Below are 8585 nucleotides of genomic sequence, written 5' to 3'. Positions count from 1 at the left end.
GAGCTGTGCTGCTAGTTCTCAAGGCAGCAAGTCCTGCCCTCCTAATCAAAGCCATCTGTGGAGGGGAAGGGGCAGAGCGCTTGGGAGCCTCCAGCACCCTGCAGGATGGAGCCGTGCTCCTCACAGACTTCCTCGCTGTGGAGAGCATGTTTTCCCTGTGCTGAGAGGCAGAACAAAGGCTTGCATGCATTTTCCTTGCCTACCCTTCATGCAAGAGGGGGCTCAGCTCTCCGAGGTCCGGAGCTCATTTAGAGGCACCTTGGTAGTTCAGAGTTCCCATGTCCAATACTTCATCAGGCACAATTTACTGCAGTGAGATGTGATATACAGCAGGGCCATTTCATCTCCCAGAACTTTAGAGAGGGGGTCTGTGTTTTAGCATCTACCAGTTTTATCTCTGCCATCTGAATCTCATTTCCAGGATAACCAAGGGTCTTTCTAATTACTGCTCTGGTGAATGTATATTGCTCCAAGCCCTTGTGATTTGGCTGAAAACTGGGGAAATGCAGACTGATGTTATTAGTCGTTTCTTCAGGGGAAACCCACTGGCACAAAGTGAAAAGTCATAATAAAGCTGTATCAATCTGACTACCTATCTGGCTGCCTTGTAGAAGTGTAGAGTTTGAATAATATGCCTGAACTTCTTAGAGATTTTAGGACAGCAAGGTCTTGTAATGGCTCTTGCTGTCCTAAAATTTCTAAGAGTCTAAAATTATGGCTGGCAGCAAGTTCTTATTAAAACACCAGAGAGGACAACAGTATTTTGTACAGCTATCCATGCCTTGTCCCTGTGCCAGAACACACATTATGGGTCATGATGCAGGACCTCTGATGCTCCAGGCATTTGCTGCTGTGGTTCAGTGACCACAAAATACATGGGGTCTGCTCCAGCTCTGCCACTGATTTGCCACGTGACTTTGGGCATGCTATGTCCCCTGCCTCAGTTTCCACATATAACATGCAAGGTTTTCAAATCAATTACCCATGACAGTGAAACTAGAAAGAACACAGCATTGATTGCTCTTTCCCCCCCTCTCCCCATTGGACATGAGGATTGTGATTTATCTATTACATTGGAGTATGTATCTGTGCAGCACTCAGTGTCTTGTAAATACTCATTAATATCCTAGGAAAGCCCCCACGAGGTTGGTGGAGCAATATAGCTCTCATTCTGCATTTGAATCACAGTGATATGAAAGACCAAAGGACACGTTTTAAAAGCAATCTTTTGTCTTTGTATCTACCTTTATTTGCATCAATCTGCTTTTTAAAAGCTGGCAAGATGGAGATTCCACAACCTCCATGGACAATCCTCCCCAGTCCTTAACTATTCTTACCATCAGAAAGCTCCGCTTGATGTCTGCCCGATCTAAATCTTCTTTGCTGCATTTTAAGTCCTTGGGTGTGGAGAAGCATTTGAATCTTTCTTTTCTGCAACAACTCAACTGTATGAAAGGATTACCTTCATGACTCACCACAGATTTCTCTTTTCAGAACAATCCTAACTCATTTGGTCTTTCTGTCTTAGACATGTTTTTAAGATTTTCAATCATGTTACCATTTCTCCAGGGGGATTTATGTCTCTCTTTAAGTGCAGTGTCCAGAGCCAGACACATAATTTCTGATACAGCCCAGGGTGCCATTGGCTTTTTTGGCCACCTGGGTACCCTGGGCTCTGTCCAGCTGCTGTCACAGCCCCCCAGGGCCTGTCCCAGCCCCTTTCCCCCATCCTGGAGCTGCAGGGGTTGTTGTGACCTGAGGGCAGGACCCAGCACTTCCCCTGGTTGTCCCTCACCCCACTGGCCTCATCCCATGGATCCAGCCTGTCCAGAGCCTCTGCAGAGCCCTCCTGGCCTCCAGCAGATCCACATCCCCCCCAGCCTGGTGTTATCAGGAACTGACTGAGGGGGACTCAATCCCCTCATGCAACCTTTGGTGAGGATGTCACACAGGCCTGGTCCCAGCACTGATCCCATGTGATCTTCCCTCCACACTCTGTATTCCAGCTCAGGGTTTTTGAAGAACTGGTTTTAAAGACAGACACCAAGAAGGCATTAAGTGCCCCAGCTTTTTCCTCATTTTTTGGTCACTGTTTTCAGCTGCATCCAAAGAAGGATGGAGATTCTCCTTAGTCCTCCTTTTGCTGATGGTGTATTTTTAGAAACATTTTTATTGTCTTTTACAGCAGTAGCCTGATTAAGTTCCAGCTGGGCATTGGCCCTTTTAATTTTATCTCTGCGTAATAACCTTACAACACCCCTGTTGTCCTCTTGAGTGGCCTGATCCTTCTTCCAAATGTGACAAACTTTCCTTTTTAACCTGAGTACTAGACCCCGCTCTCTGTTCAGCCATGTCAGTCCTCCCCACTGTCACATGAGGACAGTGTGCTCTCAAGCCTTTAGAATTTCCTTTGTGGAGACTATCCAGTGTTCCTGGACTCCTTTGTCCTTCAGGATGATCTCTGAAAGGACTCTCTCAGCCAGTCCCCTAACCAGGCCAACATCTTCCCTCCAGGAGCCCAAGGTGGCAGTTCTGCTGCACCCCTCCTTACTCTGGGACTCAAAACCTCTCTCATTTAATGGTCACTTTGCCCAAGGTGGCCTCCAACTCTTCTGCCACCCACCAGCCCTTCTATGTTCCTGAACAACAGATCCAACAGTGGCCACCTTCCCCTGCTGTCTCGCTCACCAGCTGTGTCAGGAGCTTCTTTGCCACACTCCAGGAGCCTCCTGGACCGTTTGTCTCTGCTGTGTGGAATTTCCAGCAGTCACATGGTCATGGAAGTTCCCCATGACATCAAGGGCAAATGACTGGGACTGCTCATAGAATATTTCATCTTCTCCTCCATCCTGACTGGGCATTCTGTAGCAGATTCCCACCACATCTGCCCTTTTCCCTGACTCCTGTGCACAAATCATCAGCCCTGTTGGCTTCCAGCTCTTCCTCTTTGTTGCCCAGGCTACATTCCTTGGTGTAGACCATTTCCAGATGTTTCCCTGGCTTTTAAGACATCAATAACCCTTGTGTGTTTGACACCGCATGGATCTCCATCCCTGCCTTCACTGAGACAACAGACTAAAGGACTTCACTGGCACAACAAGACACCTGTGGAGGCAGAACCTTGCAGAATCCTCTTTGAAAAGTTTTTAGATTTAATTGTTGATAATTATTGTGTCGGTGTGATTTCAAACCACTTTGTACCCACAGTACAGTTTTATTTAGATGCTTTTAGATTATTTATTAGGACATCTTCCTAGATAAATTCAAAAGCCTTACAAGATTTGATTTAGATGAGGCCTACTATCCCCATCCACATGAAGTCTGTTTCTCTGTCAGAGATAGAAATTAGGTTGTTTAGACATGATTTGCTCTTCATGTTGATTTACTGGATTTGCCACCTGCTTGTAGAGGACCTCTTTACAAAGGAGTGAAGCAAAAAGACATGGAATAGTGCCAATATCTTTCTCTGCCCATTGAGTAGCAGACCAAGACTTCCCTTTTTTGGGGTTTTGTAGGGTTTTTTGTTAGGATCTTTTCTGTATGGAGGAAATGTGTCATTTTAGTTGTTCTTCTTTCCTTTTGGCATCACCCTCTTTTGTTTTATATTTTTTGGTCCTGTGTGTTCACAGTGTTCTTTTTTGTTTGTCTTTGCAATTAGACCTATTTTTTACCACCTGCATGATTTTTTTCCATTCTTCATTAAAATGCAGCAGTTGTGGTGTAAATGGATTTGTCTCTCCTGCGTTTTCTCCTCTTCCTCAATTCCGGAGGAAGGAGTGCTTGTGTTGTTAATATTGCCTGGTCTCCCTTTTTTCTGTCAGCTTGTCACCCCTGGGATATCACCCACCTGCTGCATTTACTGATGAGTCTCTTCTTGAATTCTTGTGGGATTTTTTTTTTTTTTTTGGGGTGTTCTCTGTACTTTTTCTCTGGGATAAAATTACAATTCTTCCCTGTCAGCAAAGAATGAAGTGCATTGGTTTTATTAGTGAGACTAATTCATCATCAAACTGACCAACTCTTACCATGATCAGAATTTTCCATCTCTTTCAAAACAGAGTTTCACTGGGGAAATGTAGGCCAAATGCAGAAAGTATGGTGTCTCCTCACCTTTAAAAATCTTTATTTGTGAGAAGTTTGCAGATATTTTCTGGTCATTTCACAAGAAAAAAGCAACAGAGCCAGCAGTAGAACAAAATCCCTGTGGCCTGCTGCAGTGTCAAAACCATGGATTCATCCATCATTGCTCTTTTTAAGAGAATGCAGGCTTCCCTGCATTTGAAGGAAATTGCAGATTCACTGAACTATCACCCAAAAAGCAAGTAGTCCACATACTGATAGGGAAGTCTGATGGTCTGATATGTAAAAAGCCTCCTTTGCAACCTGATGCAGCAAAATCCATCAAAGGTAATTCAGAAGTTGCGTTAAATTTTGCAGGTAAAGTGTGGATCCTGGGGCAAGATGAATTTCCAAATCCCTTTTAGAACCCTCACAAAGAACACAAATGATAGTTTGTTAAATCTATACTGTATGTTTAATACATCTGTTCTGTTGTTTGAGTAGAGAAAAGACATGTGCTTTGTTATGAGGGGTTGTATGGATCCGTGCCTCTGTTTTTGCTTTCTTATCTTTTACTAAAATCAAACCAGACGGCACTAATCCTTCAAACAAATTATAATTTATTTCTTCATGTTCAAAGTACAAGGATTCCTTGGTTTCCCTTACACTGATGAATTCAATGATTTTAATTGCAAAAGGAATGGTTTAAGCATAAGACATAATTAAATAGATGCCTGCTATAGTTACCACATTGGTATGCTCCCTTTGGCTGGTTTGAGCACATATTTCCTCCACTGAAGTCAGTGCTGCCCATACAATCTGATTTCTATACCTCTTCCTACATTCTGTGAGTGTCTGCAGAATCTGGGCCTATGTCTCCTTTCTGACCTCATGCTGATGTAATTCTGCTGATTTTCAATGGAATTACATCGGTGTTAAATCGCCAGCTTTATTTGGGTTGTTCACTGGGATCCATGTAGAACGGGTCATTTAAAAGGTCATGCATTCTTCTTGTATGAAAACAGTGAGTGCTTTTGGGAAAAAAAGAAAATTTCTTTTTTCTTCCACATTTTATCAGTCTAACACCTACCTTTTAGGTATTTCAGCAATATAAATAAATGTTCCTATTCTTGAGAGCAGCTACTAGACAAACTAAATTTCCTGCTGTGAGTTTTTGAAACCCTGCATTTTGCTACGTGTCACATCCAGGTAGGTGAGAGGATTGGAGACATTTGTAGAAGAGAGAGCATCCCAAAACGCTCATCACCAACCTGCATTTCCCTTCTGTGGAGCAAAAATTAAATTCTCATGAGCTTCAGTGGGACCCAGTGGAGTGTGCTTCCTCTCCTAATCACTGTGGCTGAAGGAACACTTATCTGTGGTGCAGGGGATGATATCCATGAGCTTGTACACTTGCATGAGAGAAACCTGGACCATCGCACCCACCTTAATGTTGCTACCACCATTTCTGGGGCTGTAATGGTTATTTGAAGCTGTAGCTTGGTGCTGACTTTTCTTTGAGGGAGCCATACCATGCTAAATGTGTTCCACATCAGTGGAGCTGTATTTTTGCAGGATGTTTTGTTGGTGTGTTTGTACCTGGTGCCAGAAGACACAGGACCTTTGCTGTGTCTCAACCACCTGGGCCTGAAACTCTGTGACAACATCTGAAAACCACAATTTCTTGTGTTCCTGCTAAGAATTAATGCTGTATGTCCAGTATTGTTTTAAAACTGTGCTTGTTTGTTTGTTCTTCCAAGTTTAGGAATGGGCAGAGCAGACTGATATGATTTCTAATGTCTCATTATAGAAACACATCAAGTAACAGAAACTTTCTTTTCCCTTCTTGTGTTGCTGCTGTTGTCGATTTAACTGCTCTTATGACACAACATCAGTTTTTGCTTCATATTCTTCTTCCTTGCCCTAGTTTTGGGCCAAATTTGAGAGAATTCATTGGTTTAGTGTAAAAACAACCCCAGAACAATACAGAAAACAAACAATAAGCTCAGGCTAAAAAGAAGAATGCCCCCAAAGTAATGAATAATTTCTGCATCACCTCAGTGCCAAGGATTGAAATGTATCTACAAGACAATGTCACTGGAACCTGGGGACTTAAGGAATTACATTACGGATGTACAAAACCAGTTGAGCTGTGTGCACTGAAGTGATCAGAATGAGGACAAATGGTGTCAATGTAGTTAAAAGATAATTTACTGAGTCAATTTTGTTTGGTTGAAGGTGGATGCAGTTAGTTGAGATATACACTGAAGATGTCAGCAGAGCACCTACAGGGCCTTTCCTACTCGAGCTCGCAGATTTTTATTTGTTTATTTGATTACAGTGCTGCTGATCTCCAGTGCTGAGAGAGGACCAGCAAGAAATTAACAGATTTACCCTTTCATCAGGAAACAAACCCAAAGGAGGAGAGCTAAAGCTGACCAGACTTTGAGTGAATCACTTGATGGTCTGCCTCCCAAATGACTCCTCTCAGGAGCACAGCAGGCCCCTACAAGCATGGATTGGTGCCCTCAGGAAGGATATTTGCCTGACCTAACTCTCAGACCTGTGGAGAACCTCCTGCTGCCCAGCTTTTAAAAAATGAGGCAAAGACTCTGACTCTCAGAGGAGAATCTCTGGCTGACCAGACGCTCCTCTGAAGCTCCTTGCCCTTGACAGTGGCTTGACTGGAGCAGGGAAGGGCTGGAGGGAGCAGTGGGAACAGCCTGGCAGGTCTGTTGGTGTCTGATGCAGGTCTCACAGAGAGCATCTGCCTCGTGGTTTTGCTGCTCAGTGAATGATTGCTTCCTGTTGTACAGGGTTTGGACTCTCTGTGATCAAAGACTGGAAAGGATCTCACAAGGTCATCCAGTGCAATCTCCTGCTCTGATGTCCCAGAAACCTGATCAGAGAGTTTAAACCCTCTTTCTTTTAAGTACAAGAAGAAAATTTGGTGCTCTACAGACAAATCTGAAGTTCATAGAATTATCTAGTTTGAAGGATTTTCCAGTACACATATTGTCATGATAGTTGACCAGTCATGATATAGGTATAGATCTAAAATCTATTGTATATAATGCATATTATATTAATTATATTTACATTATATTAATTATGATTTTTTTAAATGTGTATATAAAAAAACACTGTTAGACTACCCTGTACTTGAGGCATTTTTCCTCGTGGTGCCTTCTGGAAAGAAATTTCACTGTTAAAGTTCTTTCCTATTCAGTATCAAATTAACTTAATGTGGAGCTGCCCTGCCACTCACTGCATGATTTAGAGCTTTTAGAAGCTCATGTTATCACTGTGTATTGAATTAATTGTGGTTTGCTCCAGCTAGACTCCATAATGTAGGTGGCTTCTTTGCATTACTTCAGCTGTCCTTCCAAAATATTTAGATGGAGAACTAACGATCATTTTTCCTTACAAATGCCTCACTCAATGAGACCACGATGAAACTTCCTTGATTAAGACAGCAAGGAATTTCCCTGGCATATGTACATAATTTGGATTTTACTCTCGGATGGATTTTTTGCTTCTGCTGAGCTTGAAAGTTCATTAGAGCGAGGATTGTCTCTTTCGAGTCTATTAGCACAGTGAAGCCATGCTTTATGAATGCAGAAAGACATCCTGTCCTACATGGCATGGCCCAGCGTGCTGTTCATCAGCCCACCTGATTGCCAGGTGAATGCTTGCTGGATTGGTAATCTGACTGTGAGAACATGACAAAACATGAGGTTTGTGTGGTTGAGCTCCGTGAGGAGTTTCTCTTGTTGTAAATTTCATCTTGAGTACCTCTGGGCTTCTCAGAAAGGTTTAGGTAGCAAAGTAGACATCAGTGAGTTCCCACCCTGCCTCTTTTAGGACCTGCCATGAAGCTCCTAACAATCACTGTGTTCTCTATTTTAAACAAAAGCTGTGTCCTGTAGTTCCTTACACTTGGCTGTCCTGATTCATTGATATTAAAGAATGTGCCACAAGTACTTCTTCTCCTTTTTCTTCTTTTTTTTTTTTTTTTTTTTTTTGCCTTGGGTTGCACTTTCTCTCTTGATTAAACATGATGTTTTCTGCTTATGTTCATTTTCTGACCTCTCCCAGCTTCTGATCATGTCCCTGCTGAGTCTATGCCTCTATTATCATACTCTATAATGCTGTGGACACCTGCTAAGACTGAAAAAAAGCACCATTTTTCAGCTGAAACAATTCCCTAGCAGACTGTGATTCCAAGAGTTAAGCCGTGGAATTTGAATTTTTCCCACTGGGTGTTTAAAGTGCTCAGCACAAGTAACTTGCTGTCTAAGCTAACCTGTCAATACTGAGGCATGTCAGCTGACATTTGAGCAGCTTTCTCTCCAACTGGTTTGTTAGGTTTAAAATAATGCCGTCTTTCTTCAGAACTGAGGGATCCAGGCAGACCCAGATTTGATCATATTCCTTACAGAATCATAGCAATGGTTTGGTGTGAAAGGGACCACAGGGATCATCTGGTTCCAGCCCCCCTGCCATGGGCAGGGACACCTTCCACC

Source organism: Onychostruthus taczanowskii, unplaced genomic scaffold (genome assembly GCF_017590055.1).
Source record: "Onychostruthus taczanowskii isolate IOZ18803 unplaced genomic scaffold, ASM1759005v1 scaffold132, whole genome shotgun sequence".
Classification (NCBI taxonomy): Eukaryota; Metazoa; Chordata; class Aves; order Passeriformes; family Passeridae; genus Onychostruthus; species Onychostruthus taczanowskii.
This window is presented reverse-complemented; position numbering follows the sequence as displayed.